The sequence below is a fragment of the Heterocephalus glaber genome, unplaced genomic scaffold (genome assembly GCF_053883595.1).
Source record: "Heterocephalus glaber isolate CG9 unplaced genomic scaffold, H.glaber_assembly_v1.0 deba00001553, whole genome shotgun sequence".
Classification (NCBI taxonomy): domain Eukaryota; kingdom Metazoa; phylum Chordata; class Mammalia; order Rodentia; family Bathyergidae; genus Heterocephalus; species Heterocephalus glaber.
The window spans coordinates 17594052-17614571 of NW_028258344.1; the positions used below are offsets into that span (position 1 = coordinate 17594052).

At 39.1% G+C, this 20520-nt stretch overlaps 1 long non-coding RNA gene across 2 annotated transcripts in view; it reads left to right on the forward strand.

The window, feature by feature from the left end:
• LOC106009170 (uncharacterized) overlaps window positions 1–20520 on the forward strand; it is a 96570-nt gene that overhangs the window by 20327 nt on the left and 55723 nt on the right. The window contains exon 3 of one of the 2 annotated variants that reach the window (XR_002393924.2): window positions 888–8478. The exons of the other annotated variant lie outside the window; for it this stretch is intronic. This is a non-coding gene — a long non-coding RNA (uncharacterized LOC106009170). Of the gene's footprint in view, window positions 1–887; window positions 8479–20520 lie in introns of those variants that run through there. 2 annotated transcript variants of the gene reach the window in all.

Sequence of the window (20520 nt, forward strand, 5' to 3'; positions counted from 1 at the left end):
TCCATTCATCTGTTAATGGACAAATAGGCAGCTTCCAAGATTTATCTATTATGAATTGTGCTGCTATAAACCTGAGTGTGCATGTATCACTATGATATGATATCTTTAGATTTTGGGGGAAGATATCTCAAAGAGGAATAGCCAAGTCAAGTGGAATTTCTATTTTTAGTTTTTTTTAAGGCTCTCCATACTAATTTCCGTAGTGGTTGTAAGTACTTTACATTCCCACCAATGATGTAGAAGTGTTTCTTTTCCTCCAACGCCTCACCAGCATTTGTTATTATTTGACTTCTTGATGATGGTCATTTTTTCTGGGGTAAGATGGAATCTCAGTGTTGTTTTAAATTTTCATTACTCCAATGGCCAGCAATGTTGAGCATTTCTTTATGTATTTATTGACCATGTGTACTTCTTCTGTTAAGTGTCTACTCATTTCAATTGCCCATTTTTTTATTGGATTTTTTATTTCGGGGGAGGTCTGATATTTTTTTGAGTTCTTTGTATTTTGAATATTAGTCCTCTGTCAGGAATAGCTGGAAAATATTTTTTCCCATTCTGTCAGTTGGCTTTTCACTCTGTTGGTTGTTTCTTTTGCTGTGTAGAAGCTTTTTAATTTGGTATGATCCCATTTTTTTATTCTCAGCACTATTTCCTGTGCAATCAGGGTTCTGTTCAGAAAGTCCTTGCCTCCAGCATCTCTGAAATTTTTAGTCTAGGATTCAGAGAATAGTTTTCCCCCCAAGGATAACGTTTTTCTATCTTTCACTTGTATGTGAAATTGCTTTGCTTTCTGAAGTGAGTCAAAGATAATGATAGGTACAATCAAGTCTGTGGCAGAGATGAATGGTTTCTCAGGAAATACTCATCTTCTACTCTTTCAAATCTAGTTTTTAGATGAGCACACTGATACTCAAGGATGGCATTCCCTAATTTCTTGTCACCATTCAACTATGTTCTGGCCAATGAGATCCAACAAAGTGTTGTGTGGGATTTCTAGAAAAATCTATAAGAAGGAGAAGTTTCGGCAGTGAAGCTCAGCCAGTCCCAGCACCCGGAAGGAACCTCCTCACCTCCATCCCAGGCTCCTAGGGCAGTGCAGGTCAGCCGGTCCCAGCACCCAGAAGGAAGCTCCCTGCCTCCATCCCAGGCTCCTAGGGCAGTGAAGCTCAGCCAGTCCCAGCACCAAGAAGGAAGCTCCCCTGCTGCCATCCCAAGCTCCTAGGGCACAGAAGTTGAGCCGCATGGGTGCCAGAGGCACCACCCCCCCACACATGGAAATGAGAAGACACATAAACAAGCCTCAAAAACAGACTTCCAGATCACCTACAGCAACCCCAAAGGGAAATGAGATGGAACACTCTGATACTCAACCACCTGGACTCTCTGAACTGGCAACAAAAGAGGATCTGGGAAAAATGAAATCAGAAATAATTACTCAGATAACAGCAAAGATTTTGCTCATGGTACAAGACATGATTAATAAATCTAGGGAGGACACAGATAAAAAAATAGAGGATCTGAGGAATATGATGGAATCCCAACATAGGAAACAAATGGAATCCATAAAACAGATACAAATAGATTTCCAGGAGATTAAAAACTCCATCGAAAGTCTGTGCAGCAGAATGAACCAAGGTGAGGATAGAATTTCACATATAGAAGATAAGATTGCAATTAATGACCAGGAAAAGAAAAATTATTTCAAAATAATAAGCGAACACGAGAAATCAATCCAGCAGCTGCTAGATGATGCAAAGAAGAATAACATAAGACTGATTGGAGTCAATGAAGAAAGAGGAGAGAGTGCAGATGACATAAAAAAACTGTTCACAGAAGTGGTGGCAGAAAACTTCCCAAGAAGGGGAAAAGAACTTGACATACAGATAAGTGAGGCATATAGGACTTCAAATAGCCTTGATCAAAAAAAAATCTACATATAGGCATATAATAGTTAGGATTCCAGAAATCCAACAGAAGAATAAAATTCTACAAGCAGTGAGAGAAAAGAACCAAAGCACATACAAAGGAAAGCCCATCAGAATCACAGCAGACTTCTCAACGCAAACCCTCAAGGCAAGAAGAGCTTGGAGTGATGTATCTCAAGCCCTAAAGGAAAACAGCCTCCAACCCAGATTGATGTACCCTGCAAAACTATCTTTCAAAATTGATGGAGAAATAAGATACTTTCATGATAAAGAGCACCTCAGGAACTTCATGAATACCAAACTGGCACTCCAAAAAATTTTAGACAATACCCTAGAAAAAGACAATGAGGATCACAACCCGAGGAAACCCAGCAGAATGAATCCATTGGGGGTGACAAATTAAACGCAAAGGGGGAGAATCCAACAAAAAGAAAAAGTCATGACAAGGCTTTTAAAACTTTTGACTTTCCCTAATGAGTATATAATTCAATCTTATTATTGTACTGATTAGTATTTTTCTGATTCTAGAGTTGCACACCATTCCTTGTGCTATGCTGGCTATTTATCATCTTATGTCTACATTTTAATTGGGTTGTCTATTAATGAGCTCTAAGAATTCTTTATATATTCTGCTCATAGGTTATATGCATTGTAAATATGGTCTGTTTAAGGACTTTGAATTTTAATGATGTCATTTAAAGTTCTAAATTTATGGAATCTCATCAATTATTTTTCTTTTATACATCATGGTTTTTGTATCCTAGGTAGTTCTTGCCTACCCTGAATTCATAAATATTTTCCCTTATAATTTCTTCTTAAAGTTTTACACTTTTAGGCTTTCTTATTTAGGTTCATAGATCCCTTCAAGTTATTTTCATGTATGGAAAAAAAGGGTTGAGGTTAATTTTTTATATATGGGTTCCAGGTGTTCTAGTGCCATTTGCTGAAGACACTATCTCTTCCTCGGCTCTTGAATTGAGTTTATATTCTATAAAATGCTAACATTAAATAATCTTTCAAAACTCAGTGGACCATATATGTGTGGTTCTATTTCTAGATTCTCTGTTTTATTCAAATGATCTATATGTCTTTCCTTACACCAACACTGCCTTGATTACTGTAGCTTTAGAAGAAGTCTTAAAATTGGGTGCTAAACGTCTCCCAACACTGTTTTTGTTTTTGTTTTTGTTTTTGTCTTTGGCTTTTCTGGGTCCTTTGTACTCTTACATAACTTTAAAATTTCAATATCCAGTTCTTCATTTATAGCAAGTATACACAGACCTCAATTTTTATATATACCTTGTGTTTTCTAATCCTGCTAAATTCAAGTACAAGTTCTAGGGGGCCCTAGAGATTTCTTAATATTTTCTCTGTAGATGATCATTTCATCTACATATAAAGATTTTGCTTCTGCCGTGCCAATCCTATCCTAGTTGTGTCATTTTATTGCCAGACTATTTTGGTTTAGACCTATGTTTCAAAGTCTAATGGACAGATTGTAAGACCGAGGGCCTTACCAAACACTCTGAGGAGCTGACTACAATGAAGAACACCCGGGAGGGAACACACAAGACAAGTTGGAAAGTAAAACAGACCTTTATTAATCTGGCCAGACGGCACCCTCCAAGCAAACAAGCTTAGAGAGGCAACTGGCTCAGAGTCCGAGGCTCTTTTATAGGGGTTGCAAGGGGAAGTTAGCAAGCAGAGATGACAAAGGCGAGATGCTGATGGTTAGGGGATTTAGATAGCATGTTCCAGTACATTTAGATAGTAGATAGCATGTTCCAGTACATTTCCTGTTTATGGGGAGTTGGGTAATTTCAAAGAACACTGTGCATTCCGTAAACCTTTGTTTTTCTTCCCAGAAATGACATCACATGTTTTACTCAGAAGGGGAGGGGGAGTATTGAGTGAGGCAACATGGAGTAACCTTTGTTCAATCTCATATAGTCCCACAAGATGAAGAGTGGGCATATATGCCCTTGTTCCCCACTTTAGGGAGAGAACATTGTATCATCTCTATTCATAGAAGGAGTTTTTGTTGGAAGTATGGAGTACATGTCTTTGATCTGTTGAGAAGGTTCTGTTCTACTTCTAGTCTCCTGATAGCTTTTACTATGAACAGCTGTAGAATTTAGTCCAATACTCTTTCTCGAACTAGTGACAGGATCATATGGCTTTTTCCTTTCCTCTGTTAAAATGATGACTTTTGGGGGTGGATCTTCCAATGCTGAACCAACACTGCCATCCCTATAACAAAACCACTTTCTACATACTGCCAGATCTGACTTTTAAGAGTTTGTTTTGTTGAACAAATTTCTATGTTCATACTTTTTTCTTCTATTATCTTTATCCAGTTTTAGAATTAGCACAGTGTTGATTTCCTAAAATGAGGGGAGAAGTGTTCCTTCTTTTTTCTGCTTTAATTGTTTGATATAATTTATCAGTTAAAATATTTATGAGCCTACTGTTGTCATATAGGTAGGTTTTCAAGCTAGAAATATACTTTCTTTAGTAGGTGCTATTCAAATTTTATATTTCCTCCAGAGTTTCCTTAATTTGTCTTCTAAGTTACTTCTTAGAAGTTGTCAAATTTATTTCAAAACAGATTTTTGTAATATGCTTTCTATATCCTTTTAAATTCTGTAAAATCTGTGGTAACGTCCCTAGATCTTAATATTGTAATTTAAAAAATGTATAACTGATATTGTGCAACAGGAAGAAAAGGTCTAAAAGAGCAGGGGAATTGGGAGGGGTAGGGGAAGGGAATAAAGGGAAAGGAAAAAATATGAGAAGAGGAAAAAATGGAAACAAGGTCTTTGCAAATAGGGAAGGGTGGAGGGGGTGAAGGGGGGGCAAAGGAAGGGGAAAAAAATAAGAACCAAGAGACTCATGTAATGGTACAAGATCCCAATGATGAATGTAACTGTATTGTATACCTAAAATGTACCAATAAAGTTAATGGGGGGAAAAAAGGAAGGAGAAGTTTCACCCCTCCTCTTGTACCTCTTCTATCCTGCTGTTAGGAAAGTAGCCAAGGTAGTTAAAATGGTGGCAGCCATCTTGGACATGAAGAAGCAGGACTTGTCCTAGGGATGGTTGGGAATAGCACTAGAAGGTGTGTATCCCTGGGGACATCAGAGTCAACTTATGAACTTTGGACTATCTACCCTGGGATATATATATTTATATATATATATCAATGAATTAAGCTGTTGTCTTATTTACTTTTGTTTGGGAAAATGGAAGGAGGGATGCTATTATTCACAGCTGAAACTAATTTTGCCTGAAAAATGTCAATCTATGTATGACTCATCAATCTTAAAGACAAGTTTGAACTTCTTTCATAAGAAGAGACAAAATATATTGCCTGACGTGATTATTTGGAAATTTATTGATGATTTTGTGATAAATCCCTATCATTCCTGAATTTTGGTCTCTGGCAAACAATATGACTTTGATATAAAACAAAAGGCTGGGTCATTTCAGCCAGAACAGAGTAGCTTGGACTTTTGTGTCTCTTGCTCTTGGGAGCTGCTCTGCTAGAGTAGCCCAATCATTCATCACGGGTCCACTGAGAGTCCAGAGGCAGAGGAGCAGGTGAAGGCACATGGGGCTGTCATTTTATGTGCTGCACTGAGGAAATTTAGCTAAACAGCATTTGTACCTGTATTTGGAAACTGATGAGGTGAGTCAAAGTACTCCAGCCATGTTGATTGAACAGTGTGTTTTCATGTTAATGGAATAGACAGTTCCTCTGGGAAAGCACCACTCTACCATGTGGTTCTCAGAATAGATGAGGCAGCACTGTACTCTTCATCCACCCAATCAGCAAGCTTTTATGGAACCACTATTATATACATGATACACCTAAAGCCACTGGACCACCTTTGCTCATGAGATTCCACTGGTTAGGGTGACATCTTTAATTTTCTCCTCATTGAAGGTGAATGTTTCTCAAAGGCCTGGGTTAATACAAGAAGACTTCGCTGACCACAGTCCTTGGCAATGGCTCCCTGCACCAAGTTCTATAGCACTGTGCACTCATCTGACTAAGTGGGCATGTAGTGAATGCTGTATTAATTCTGCTTTGGTGGGAATGTCTCAAATTCAGAGACACACAGTTGGAGCTTAATAGATGCTGTGGATGGCACTGTATTCATTTAGCATGTCATTTCTTTTAGTCAACATTAATCAGGCATCTCCTGCGTGCTTTAGAGTGCATTAAGCACCAATGAGAAGAAAAGATGAGTAAGACTTGGACTCGTGGACCATCTGGACAAACTGATCATTGTTGTCCTGCATTACATGTGCTAGAAAACAGCTTGGAGAAAGTTCTAGAGAAAAGACTACTGATTAATTCTTGGAAAACTAAATCAGACTTTCCAAAAGCAATAGGGTCTCACTTCCTCTCAGAGAAGGAGAAAGGCCAGGGGGTTGGGGGGTCATTCACATACAGTCCATCAGCGGCCCTCCACACCTCTTGCAAAGTAGGCAGGGCAGTTACTATCTCTCCACTCTACAGATAAATAAACCAGGAACAAACAGGGCCTTTCCTTGCCATAAGGAGAAGGGAAATAGTTCTAGAACTCCACAATCTGGCTCTTAATCTGGTTCTCTTGTTACCATACCTCCCACCTCCCTTAATATCATTGATGACCACTGCTTTTTGCCTGGAGGAGATCAGGTGTTTCTTATTTTCTGTTAAAATGAGTCAAGCAGCACAATTTATTTAATTTATTACATTTCCCCTTCCATTTTTCATAATTTTCATTTATGAGTCCAACGTTCTCAGTAATTCCCCTTCCAGGAATCTTCCCTAAGGAAATAATCAAAGACAAACATAGATTTATGTACAAAAACTTTCATTGCAGAATTATGTATAGCAGAAAATAGGAAACAACCTAAATGTCCCACAAAAACAGACTAATGGGCAGACTCTAACATCTTTCCATACAATTTTAATGGCATTTTAAAAATGCTTACAATTAATCTTATTTTTTTAAAAAAGACAAAGTAAAAGCACATGATCCAAATTTTGTGGAGTCTGCCTGTCTGTGTATGTATAGAAAAAAAGGATACTCAGCAAAATATTTACAGTGCCAACTTTGCACCATTTGTTTGTATTTTCTACAATATGCATTTTATCATTAGAAAAGAACAATAAAATTGTTTAATAACATGTAAAAGTCCTAAGGAGAACAATATTAACAGAGACTGTATTCCTGTAATGGGGTTCTCCAGAGAAGCAAAATTTTTTATATATGAGTGTGTATGAGTGAGTGTGTGCGTGGGCACATGCATGCACATGTGTATGTACAAGTGCAGATACTTAACTTACGAGGAGCTTACATCCTGACAAACCTGAAAATATCATGACTTGGAAATGAATTTAATATGTACCCCTGACCCACAGAACATCACAGCTTACCCTAGGTGTGTTAAACACGTGCAAGACATTTCATTAGCCTCTAGTTGGGCAAAATCATCTAACACTGTACTGACAGTGAAGAACAGAATGACCTTATGCTTTCAGACCCTCATAAAGTCAAAAATTATATATATCTACAATATCTAAATATAATATATCCTCAATATTTTGGGGGATTGGTTCCAGGGCCCTCTGTGGATAGGAAAATCCACAGATGCTCAGGTTTCTTCTATAAACAGTGTAGTGTTTGTCTATAATCTGTGCACATCCTCTCACACACTTCATCTCTAGATTGCTGAGAATTATTTAGGCATTACATCTAATACTATGAAAATAGTTCTTATACTGTACTGTTTAGGGAATAATGACATTAAAATGATGTCCTTACATTTTTAATATAGATAGAATTTTTTCCTGAGTATTTTTGACTTGTGGTTGGGTGAGTCCATGGATGCAGAACCCACAGATATGGAGGGTTGGAAGGTCAGTGTTTTTCAGTGAAGCTCTTCAACTTATTGGATGAGGTTCACCCACATTATGGAGTGGAGTCTCGTTTTTCCTTTTCTCAGAGTCTACTGATTTAAATGCCAATCTCATCTTTTAAGATACCATCACAAAAACAGCTGCTTCTTTTATCCTGGCAGTTGTGGGGCAGCATGGAGGGAAGCAGATGAGCCCTGGATCATGACCCAGGAAACCCCAACCCTGCCAGACTCTTGGGCACAGGGTTCTTATCTCTAACTGAAAGACTTAGTCCCAGTGATCTATAAAACATTAATAAGTTGTGTTTCAGTGGTCTCTTTTTAAGGTCATGAGATGGGCCATCCTTCCTTTTGTAGCCATCATCCTTTCCCAAGGAGACTGATGGTTACTCTTTGAGCAGGAATGAGACACAGAGAGACTCAGGAGGAAGGTGAGCAGTTCTGAATTGCAGCTCAGAATGAAGGATGGAAAGGCAAAGGCTGCAGTGAATAGGAACCTTGGGCCCAGGGAGGTCCCTCCCAAATGCCCCTCACATCTCCATGCTCTTGACAGATGCAACCTGGATCTTGCCACAGGATCACCCCAGCTGGCACCAAAGGGCTAGAGTTGAGTGATGAGTAAGCTGTATCCCCCCATCTCTTCCTAGGTGGCCCCTCCAGGGTGCTATGCAGCAACACAAGCTGTGCAGGACTACAGCTCAGCCATGTGTTAAGGAGGCTCAGGGAGCATGGGGTGACCTACAAGATGTGGTGAGGAAGGTATTGGGCAGCATCTCTATGTTACCATGTCACACTGTGGAAACAGCAAGCAGAGGGGATGCTTAATACCACCATTAGAACTGCAACAACAATTGCATGGAGAGAGTATACTATCTTGCATGAGGATTTAAGATACCAAGAAACCACTTATCAAATTTAAATTAACCTAACAGATCTTTAAAAGTGACTTTTTCCAGGTGAACTAAAAATAATGAGTCTTGATCAATGCATACACTATGGAAATGGAAACTGTGGACCTCATATTCACCAGCCCCAGCCTAGCAATACTTGATATCATACTGCTGAAAAGGCTGAAGCACTAAGGCGACAGGTTTCTGTCCTCTACCAGTCTTGGAGCTCTCCTGGCTGCTTCCCTGCAAGCTTGTGAAGACAGCCACCCAGAATCATGGGCACAACACTCCACTGGAAGCCTGCCACTGGCCACTCTTCACCTTCAGCTGTGTCCCCTTCAAGGCTGAAGGTATTTTTGCTCCCTGGGAAAGCTGTGTTTATCTCCTAAGACATTCTGTGAAAGCCTACACCTGTACCCATGCCACCCCAACTGAGGAGACAATGAACATACTTGTGTCTGAGGCAAAGTCCAGTGACCACAAGACTCCATGGAGAAGGGGTCACCATTAGGAACCGTCCATGGTCCTTGAGTTCCTTGGAACCACCTCCTCTGATTATGCTGAGAGGGAAGAAATTCATGGAACATGCCTCCTGCATGTGTATTTTTATTGGAAACACATTCTTTCTTCTCCTATTGCAGCACTTCCAGGACCCAACACAAGCATGGACCCAACAGCACTTCCAGGACCCAGTGGCAGCATGGGTAGCATGATGCACCACAGAAGGCACTGAGCACATGGAGACACCTGTCTGCAGATTCAGGAAACAAAAACACAGCACCTGCAGGAGCAGCTTCATGGATCCAAGTGAACCAGCATGCCGTGTCAGGTGTCCTCAGAGGGACCTCATATAGTTGGAGCAAGTTGTGCAAATTTGTCACTGGTGTGTGCTTCTACAACATGGGCAAGAGCTGCTGGTCTCTCCCCAGAGGGCAACACAAGCATGCATGCAGCAGCAGACATGACAGCAAGTGTGTTACCGAAGCAGTGAATGGTTCCACAGCAGGACACCTTGTCCTAGAATGAAGGCCACATAAGTGAATAGGACATAGAAGTAAGAGACTCTCCCAACCTAAGGCAAGGGAGCGAGACAATGGAAAAGGACAGAACTCTCATAAGATAAGCAGGGAGGAAAAGACAACATTAAGATCATTCATCTTCTGGTCCTTAGCCATGGGACCACTTGGGGTAGGAAAAAAAGGAAAGAGTCAAGCAGCTCAGGGGAGCTCTGGGAGGACACAGCTCCTCCCCCTATAGGAACACCAGCCTCATCTTTGCTGCAAAGGCCTCAGATACCATGAGTTCAGAGTCTTCAAGCAGAAATGAAAGTGAACTTCAGAGCTCACTTTACTGCACAAGGTAGATAGATGGAATCATAGCCCAGGTGGTAGAGGACATCAGCAGGGAGGCCACCTCTCAGTTAGCAGAATGCAGCAGTGGCTGGGGATCACTGAGGCCATATCTGAGATAAAAGAGACAGTAACTCTGAAGCCCACCCAACAAGGAGTAAGAGAAAGGAGAATAAGATGCTTCCAGTTTAGCCAGCTCTAGGCTTACATTTTATTAAATAAATAAAAATGAAATAAAAGATTTTGTAAGAATGAAAAAATAAATAAAACTGTACAACACTAAAGAACGAAAGAAGGATGAAAAAACAAGGAGATTTATTTTAGGAAACTGGCCATCCATACACACAAGCACTTACAGTGTCTTTCAGGGCATGAAAAGAAAGACCCGAACACTGACGGCAAACGTGCCTTTGCCAAGGCCCCTGGAAGAGGCTCTTGACTTATGGATTTGAATTCATTTCTCAGTTCAGAGAAACTTGCTTTTCTTTTCTTCTCAGCGTATTTACAGAGGAGGACTCTAGGACTACTGTGGCCATTCAACAAACACAAAAATGACATGAGATTAAATGACTAACCCTTTAAAATCAATAAGAGCTTCCTGGGACCTAGCTCTGAGAAAGGTAAATATTAGCAGTCGATCCATTCTGTGCATTACAGGGCAATAAAATGGCAAAAAAAGAGAGCAAAAATAGATTCTGGGAGGCAGACAAGAATCCAGAAGCACTGAGAAAGTGGAGCTGGAGCCAAGAGGCCACATGTTGTTAGTGAAACCACCCCTCGTATCTCAGCGAGGGCACAGCTTGCTTCACTGTGATGCGCCACCCTGGCCTTTGGAAGTTGCTGATCCTTCCTGAGAAGGGTGGAGTTAATCCAGTGAGCCTCATTCTCTTTCCGGCTTTGCTAAGATCACTGAAACCAAGAGGGAATAAATATGGACACTGGCTTGGCAGCCAGTGAGGTGGGCAGAGTATTCTCCTTAGCTACTGGGTTTCTAACACTTTCTTAAGGTAGAATCCTCCAAAACTACATATCCCAGCTATTTTCTTTACACCTAAAGCATGGGGATGTAACCAGGGCCAGCCACACAATTTACAAGGCCCAGTAGTAACTGAAAATCTGGTGTTTCACCCAGGCCCAGAGACATATGCCTGTAGTCCCAACTATTCAGAAGGCTGACGCAAGAGAATAGTGAATTGGAGCCCATCCTAAGTAACAGAGCCAGACCTTGTCTCAAAAAAAAGGGCGGTCTCATTCATAAAGTAGAAGGGGACTCTGCTTGACTGAGGAGACGTGAAGGGGCCGGGTTTGACCCTTGTTGAACTTTCACCCGAGCACATGAGTTTCTTTTTCCGGGACAAGATGGCCCCGTCCACGCCGCCCTTGACAGTCCGAGGATCAGAAGGACTGTATATGGTGAATGGCCACCACACTTTACAGAAAGCACAGTACTTTCAAGCTTTCTCCACTGAAGAAACCTGGAAACAGTGACGACCCAGTAGCTGTGAATATGCCTGCATCACAAGTTGTGAGCTCTCAATACAATCCCATTCCTCAATAAAATGAACCTTATTTACCAGCGTTGGTGGTCCATGGAGTATTTTCTTGTTACTTTGAAAAAAGAATTCAAGTTAGTAAATGCAGAAGAGGAATAATGGTATTAGTTACCATTTTGTAATCTTAAAGAAATCATGACTTTGGGCCAGTGGTTCTCAAGGTTTAGTATGCATCAGAATAAGAGAAATACAAATTAAAACTATACTAAGGTACTATCTTGCCCCAGAAAGAATGGCTATCATCAAAAAACCTACTAATAACAAATGCTGATGGGGATGAGGGGGAAAGGAAACTTTTCTACATTGTTGGTGGTAATGTAAACTAGTGCAACCACTATGGAAATGTATGTGGAGAATGCTCAGAAAACTAAAACTAGAAATTCCATTTGACCCAGATATCGTTCCAGGTGTTTTCCAAAAGATATATTACAGGGATGTATGCATACCCATGCAGCACAATTTATAATAGCTGGATCTTGGAAATAGTAAATATGTCCATCAACAGATGAATGAATAAGGAAAATGTGGTATTTATACAAAATGGAGTACCACACTGCTGTGAAAGATAAACTTGAAGCATTTGTGAGTAAATGGATACAACTTGAAAACATAATGTTAAGGGCAGTAAGTCACACATAAGCACAAATATCGCGTGGTCTTTCTTATATGAGAAACACTGTATACACATACACATACAAATGAGCCAAATAGAAGAGAGATAAATAGGAAATAGGGAGAAGTTCAAATACTTCCCCAAATTACATATTTTGTTCTTTCAAAAAAATTAATACATACACTACTTTGTTTTATTTATACTATAAGTTTGTCTTAGTTTATTGAAAAGAAAGTTTTGTTATTAGTTTCTTTTTTGTAAGAATCTTTTTGGTTTATATCTTATATTCTAAGTGACTACTTTGAAGATAACAATACACAGAGTATTAACTATTGTTATGAAATTTTGAGGGGCAGGATATATTATGTACAGGTGCAAAGTCCGTATGATGAGTGTTAACCATTATGTATATCTAAAATGTACCAATAAATATTTTGCTTTAAAAAATAAATAAACAAAAAGTAGAAGGGAATGAATACTTAAAGACATGAAAAGATAATCCATTTTTATTTAGAAAATTTTATTACTCACAAAATGAACTATGAGGTAATAGTGATATAGTAACAACAGATTTATAAATTATAAAAAAGTGTCAATTTCAAATAGTATATAGAATAATATTGGTGTGATTGATTCATCATAATTTTTTTTCAAATTTGCTTTCATGTGAATTTATTTGCTAGGTTAAAATGTATGCTTTTAGAAACATCATTTTTTAATCAGTCTAATTGAAAGTGATGGTTGGCAAATGCAACATCCCAAATAATTTTTATAATTCTTAATTTTGAAAATGACTTTTTGTTGATGCTACTATTGCTGGATTTTTCATAAAAGTATTTTATAGCCTGACAACATTCAGATAAATTTCTAATAATTTTTAAAATATGAATTTTAGTGTATCTAGAGCTGATGATTCTTGCAGAATAAATTTTCATTTTTTAAAATTAATTTTAGTGGTACATTTTAGGTATACAATATAATGACATTCTTCATTGGAAATTTGCTCCTTTATATAATCTCTCTTGGTTCTTATTTTTTCCCCATCCCCATCCCCAACCTTTAACCCCTCCATCCCTCCCTATTTACAAAGACTGCTTCCATTTTTTCATTTTCGCATATTAATTCCATTCCCTTCTGTCCTTTCCCCTACCCCTCCCACTTCCCCTTTGCCCCTTTTCTTCCTATTTCACATTATCTATTATACCTTTTACACTTTATTTACACTTTCAGTTTCTCACACTAGAGAGACTATTTGATATTTACACATGAGTGTCTTATTTCACTTAAGAGTACTGCCTCAATGTGCATCGATTTAGCTGTACATGTCTCTAATTTCTCATTTTTTATGGCTGAGTAGTACCCTATTTTATGAAAAAACCACATTTTCTTTATCCAGTCTCCAGTTGATGGGCATTGGGCTGCTTCCAAGTTTTGGCTATTACAAATTGTGCTACTACGAACATGGATGCATATATATCACTGTGGTATGATTCTTTTAATTCTTTGGGGGAGATACCCAGCAGGGGAATAGCGGGGTCAAATGGGACCTCTAGTCCTAGTTCTTTGAGGTATCTCCATACTGATTTCCACAGTGGTTGCACCAGTCTACAGTCCCACCAGCAGTGGAGCAGGGTTCCTCTTTCCCCACAGCCCAGCCAGCATTTGTTATTGGTTGATTTCTTGATTGCAGCCATTCTTTCTGGGGTGAGGTGGAATCTCAGTGTTATTTTCATTTTCATCTCTTGAATGACCAGTGATGTTGAACATTTTTTCATATGTTTATTTGCTATTTCTACTTCTTTGTCTGAGAAATGTCTGTTCATTTCAGATGCTCATTTTTAGATTGGGTCTTTAAATTGGGGAGGTCTGATTTTTTTTGAGTTCTTTATAGATTCGAGATAGTAGACCTTTGTCTGAGGAATAGCAGGTGAAAATTTTTTCACACATTGTGGGTTGTCTCTTCACACTAATGGTGGTTTCTCTTGCTGAGCAGAAGCTTTTTAATAAGAAGAAATCCCACTCGTTGATTGTTTGTGCTAGTTCACAGGCAACTGAGATTTTGTTAGTAAAATCTTTTCCTACACCAATGTCTTCAAGAGTTCTACCTAACCTCTATTCCAGCCGATTAAGCATTTCTGTATTAATATTTAGATCTTTAATCCATTTCAATTTTAGTTTAGTGCATGGTGAGAGATAGAGGTATAGTTTTAATTGTTTGCAAGTTGAAACCCAATTTTTCCAGCCTCATTTATTAAAGAGGCTATCTTTCTTCCAGTGAGGGTGTTTGACTCCTTTGTCAAAGATGAGGTGGGTGAGTTTGTCTGGAGTTGTTTCTACATCTTCTAATCTGTTCCACTGGTCCTCCACTCTGTTTCTTTGCCAGAACCATGCTACTTTTAACACAGTACCTTTGTAGTATAGTTTCAAGTTGGGGGTTGTGATACCCCCTGCCATGTCTCTGTTACCTAGAATTGCTTTTGCTATTCTGGGTCTCTTCTTGTTCCAAATGAATTTTTGGCTTGTTTTCTCAAGGTCCATGAAGTATGCTGCTGGAATTTCAATTGGGATTGCACTGAATCCATGTAATAGTTTGGGAAGTATGGCCATTTCCAGTAGGTTGATCCTTCCTACCCAGGAGCAGGGGATGTCTGTCCATTTTCTGATATCATCTTCAGTCTCTCTTTTCAGAGTGCTATAGTTTTCAGAGAAGAGGACTTTGATTTATTTTGTGAGGTTGATTCCTAGGTATTTCAGTTTTTTGGACGCTACTATGAAAGGAATAGTTTGCCCCATTTCTCTCTCAGTGAGTCTGTCATTGGTGTAGAGGAAAGCTATTGATTTTTGTGTGTTGACCTTGTATCCAGCTACTTTACTGAATTTGGTTATTAAATCTAGAACCCTTTTGGTGGAGTTCTTGGGGTGTTCTATGTAGAGTATCATGTCATCTGCAGATAATGATAATTTGACTTCTTCATTTCCTAACTTTATGCCTTTTGTTTCTTTCTCGTGTCTGATTGCTGTGGCTAATGTTTCCAAAATTATATTTAACAGGATTGGTGATAGTGGACATCCTTGTCATGTACCTGATTTTGGTGTGAAGGATTTCAGTTTTTGACCATTTAGTATGATATTGGCTGTTGGTTTTTCATGGATGGCTTATATCAGATTGAGGTAAAGACTGTCTACTCCAATTTCTTGTAGGGTTTTTACCATAAATGCATGTTGGATTTTGTCAAATGCTTTTTCTGCATCTATTGAGATGATCATATGGTTTTTATCCTTGGCTCTATTGATATAGTGTATTACATTGATTGATTTGCATATGTTCAAGCATCCCTGCATCCCTGGGATGAATCCCACTTGGTCAGTGTGTATGATCTTCTTTTTTTTTTTTTTTTAACCACAACAAGGCTTTATTAAGGAGAAGAATCAATCTGCCAGGCTGCCTCTGAACAAAGGAGTGCAGGCTATATAATCTTCTTGATGATCTTCTGCATTCTATTTGCCAGTATCTTAGTAAGGATTTTTGCATCTCTGTTCGTTAGTGAGATTGGCCTATAGTTCTCTTTTTCAGTTGGATCTTTCTCTGCTTTGGGGATCAAGTTGATGCTTGCTTCCAAGAATGAATTCAGGAGTATTCCTCCCCTTTCAATTTCATTGAAGACTTTAAACAATAGTGGCAGTAGATCCTCTCTAAATGTCTTCTAGAATTCAGCAGTGAAGCCATCAAGGCCCGGGCTTTCCTTAGTTGGTAAGTTTTTAATTACGTTTTCATTTTGTTAATTGATATTGGGTTGTTTATAATGTTTAGGTCTTCTTCATTCAACTTTGGTAATTCATACGTGTCTAGAAATCTGTCCATTTCTTCTATATTTTCCATCTTATTGGAGTATAAGTTCTTAAAATAGGTATTGATGGGGCCAGGGATTTAGTTCAGTGGTTCTGCCACCTGCCTTGCAAGCAGAAGGACCCGAGTTTGATCCCTGGTACCAAAAAAAAAAAAAAAAATAGGTATTGATGATGCTCTGGATTTCTGCTGTGTCCATTGTAATTTCATTCTTTTCATTCCTGATTGCATGGATTTGGGCCTTTTCTTTCCTTTTTCTGATAAGGTTGGCTAAGGGTTTGTCAATTCTGTTTATTTTTTCAAAGAACCAATTCTTTCCTTCATTGATTTTTTTTTTGTATCATTCTCTTAGTCTCCATTGCATTGATTTCTGCTCTTATCGTTATAATTTTCTCCCTTGTATGAGCTTTGGGTTTGTCTTGCTCTTCTTTTTCTAGAAGCTTGAGGTTCAGCATCAGGTTGTTTATTTGAGCTCACTCTGTTTTCCTAACATGAGTTTTCACTGCTGTGAATTTCCCTCCTAAGACTGTTTTCATTGTGTCCCATAGATTCTAAAATGTTGTATTGGCATTGTCATTTAATTTTAGGAACTGTCTGATTTCTTCTTTAATTTCCTCTGTGACCCATTGGTTATTTGGAAGTATGTTGTTCACTTTCCATGTGTTTATGAAACTCTTGCCATGTCTTTTGCTATTGATCTCCAATTTCATTGCACTATGATCTGATAATATACAGGGGATAACTTCAATTCCTTTGCACTAAACATGTTCTATGAGTGAGTATGTGGTCTATTTTGGAGAATGACCCATGTGCAGCTGAAAAGAATGTGTATTCTGATTTTGTGTGGTGGAACACTCTGTAAACATCTGTTAAGTTCATTTGTTCCAGACTTTGATTGAGTTCTAGTATTTCGTTGCTTATTTTTTGTCTAGTTGATCTATCTATTTGGGACAGTGGGGTATTGAGGTCCCCCACTACTATTGTCTTAGTGCTTATTTTATTTTTCATGTCTGTTAGTATTTGTTTTATATAGTTGGGTGCACTAGTGTTTGGTGCATATATATTTATGATGGTCCTCTCTTCCTCTTGGATTGTTCCATTTACAAGAATGTCATGTCCTTCTTTGTCTCTCCTAATCAGTGTTGGTTTGAAATCCATTTGATCTATAAAGAGGATAGCTACTCCTGCTTTTTTTTCATTTCCTGTTACATGGAGTATTGTTTTCAACCCTTTAACTTTCAGTCTATGAGTTACTTTTTGAATTAAGTGTGTTTCTTGTATGCAGCATATTGTTAGACCTTGCTTCTTGACCCATTCTGCCAGTCTATTTCTTTTGACTGATGAATTGAGACCATTAACATTGATGGTTATAACTGATACTTATTGACATATCACTGTGATGACGTTTTCTTTTTGTTGGATTCTCCCCCTTTTTGTTTAATTTCTTGTCATACCTAATGGATTCACTCTGCTGGGCTTCCTGGGGTTGTGATCCTCTTTGTCTTTTTCCTGGATATTGTCTAAAATTTTTGGGAGTGCTGGTTTGGTATTCATGAAGTTCCTAAGGTGCTCTTTGTCGTGAAAGTATCTTATTTCTCTATTAATTTTGAAAGAGAGTTTTACAGGGTACATGAATCTGGGTTCGAGGCTGTTTTCCTTTTGGGCTTCGCATACATCACTCCAAGCTCTTCTTGCCTTGATGGTTTGTGTTGAGAAGTCTGCCGTGATTCTGATGGGCTTTCCTTTGTATGTGATTTGTTTCTTTTCTCTAACTGCTTATAGAATTTTATTCTTCTGTTGGGTTTCTGGAATCTTAACAATTATATGCCTAGGTGTATATGTTTTTTATCATGGCTAGTTGGAGTCCTATATACCTCACTTATCTGTATGTTAAGTTCTTATCCCCTGCTTGGGATGCTTTCTGTCATCACTTCTGTGAACAGTTTTTTTTTTAATGTCATCTGCACTCTCTCCTGTTTCTTCATTAACTCCAATCAGTCTTATGTTATTCTCTTTGCATTATCTAGCAGCCATGGATTGATTTCTCGTGGTCCCTTACTATTTTAGAGAAATTTTTCTTTTCTTGGTCACTAATTGCAATCTTATCTTCTATATCTGAAATTCTGTCCTCACTTTGGCTCATTCTGCTGGGTAAACTTTCAATGCAGTTTTTAATCTCCTGGAAATCTACTTGCATGTGCTTTATGGATTCCATTTGTTTCCTATATTGGGATTCCATCATGTTCCTCAGCTCCTCTATTTTTTTAATCTGTGTCCTCTCTAGATTTATTAATCATGTCTTGCACTATGAGCATAATCTCTGCTGTCATGTGAGAAATTATTTCTGATTACTTTTTTTCCATATCCTCTTTTGTTGCCAGTTCAGGGAGTCCAGGTGGTTGAGTATCAGATAGTTCCATCTCTTTCTCTTTGGGGTTGCTTTAGGTGATCTGGAAGTCTGGTTTTGAGACTTTTTTACATGTCTTCTCATTTCAGTGGGGGGATTGACCTGCTCGGCTCACCTCCTCAGCACAGGGGGTGGTGGTACAGCAGCCTGGAAGGCTCCTCCTCAGCACTGGGGGTGGCTCTGCTCCTCGGTGCTGGGGGCAGTGGTACAACAGTCTAGTAGGCTCACCTCCTCCTCAGTGCCAGAACAAATTTTCTAAAAACATTTAACTCCTCATACAAATAATTTTTGTGTTAGTCTGAATTTAATTTTGGAAAAAAACAATTTTTAGAAGAAAATTCATACAATAGATTGTTAATGTATCCTTTGGCATTTCCTGTGGCTAGATGAAATCATACAGGAAAATGAAAGTGGATTCATAATTTGTGTATAACTTAGAAAATTTATCTAGGCATTTTGTCACTATTATCTTTATACCAAGAAAAACTCATCATAAGATGAACTTCTTAGTATTTGGCTCATTCCAACCTTCAGAGAGAACTGAAGTTCTTTTCCATCATATGTAACCATCAAAATTTAATTTCTTTTTCTAACCCTGTGGATATTCATTGTACAATGTTGCAACAGTTTTCAAAATGAGAGATCCTAAACCAGTGATGGAAAACCTTTTAGAGCTTTCAGCCACAACAAATGGCTCACAGTGGCATGCATGCCATAGTTTCACCACCACAGTGACCTAAACTATTTGAAGAATTCTAATAATTCCCTGATGTGCTTTATTATTGCAATGTTTCTGTATATGCTTTTATTTTGTAATAATTATTTTATATAGGGCCTCACTATGTAGTATAGATCGGTCTTGAACTCACCATGAAGTTCAAGCTGACTCAAACTCACAGCCATCCTCCTGCCTTACTGTCCCAAGTGCTAGGATTACAGGTGTGCACCACCACACCCAGCTATAACAATTTTTAAAGTACCTTTAGTTCTCATCCCAGTTCTCAGACTAGAAAAATAATATCTGTGCAGGTGGAACCAGGATTCAAAGATAATCTGGCCATGGTCTTACCCTATCATATATGAAGTCCTTTCTCTCCCAGTGTCTTACCCCTCAATCCCAGAGTTGCTGCTGCTTTTCCTCCTCCTCCTCCTCCTCCCACCCTCCTCTTGCTGCTGCTGCTGCTATTGCTATCACCAACAGTAACATAGGCCAGGTCCCTCCCAGGCCACTGCCTGGGAACCTCAAGTGCCCTGGACTATCCCAGAAGAGGGTGCAACATTGGGCATCCAGGCCAACTGCTCAGAACACTCACCACCCTTACACCTGTGAGCCTGAGCTCATGTATGCACATGCCACCCCCAGGCATAGCTCCTCACACACACATGCTCCATCATCCCATCAAACTTCACATGTAAGCACAAGCACTAAGATAAAACTATTAACAATTTAAGATCACAGCGGCAGAGCATTGAACTCAGTGTGAGGAGAGGAGCTGTGCTGCATTGTGCAGGGGGCTTTCCATGAAGCCACCCCTGCATGCAAACACAGTTCCATTGACCAGGCAGACCCCTACAAGAGATGATTTGGAAGCAAGTTGTGCAGGAAAACAGATGTGGTAAGGGCATCTGTTTTGTCAGCATGATCACCAATGGAGTCAGTGTGCTCCTGGGATAGATGGTGACAGCAGCTTCCATACCCCTGGAGTTAGCTAGAATGGTAGAGTGGAGGCAGCAATGCCTTGATCAGGCCATTTGGGAATAGCTCTGAGATTTGTTCCCATAAACTTGGTCAGAGTCCATTTCTTTAGGCCCTCTGGGGTCCTAGGAGCCATCTGGTATCCTCTAATACACTAATAAATCTCTTTCTGAGAATGGCTGCTATCATGAAATCAACCAATAACAAATGCTGGTGGGGCTGTGGGGAAAGAGGAACCCTGCTCCACTGCTGGTGGGAGTGTAGACTGGTGCAACCACTGTGGAAATCAGTATGGAGATACCTCAAAGAACTAGGACTGGAAGTCCC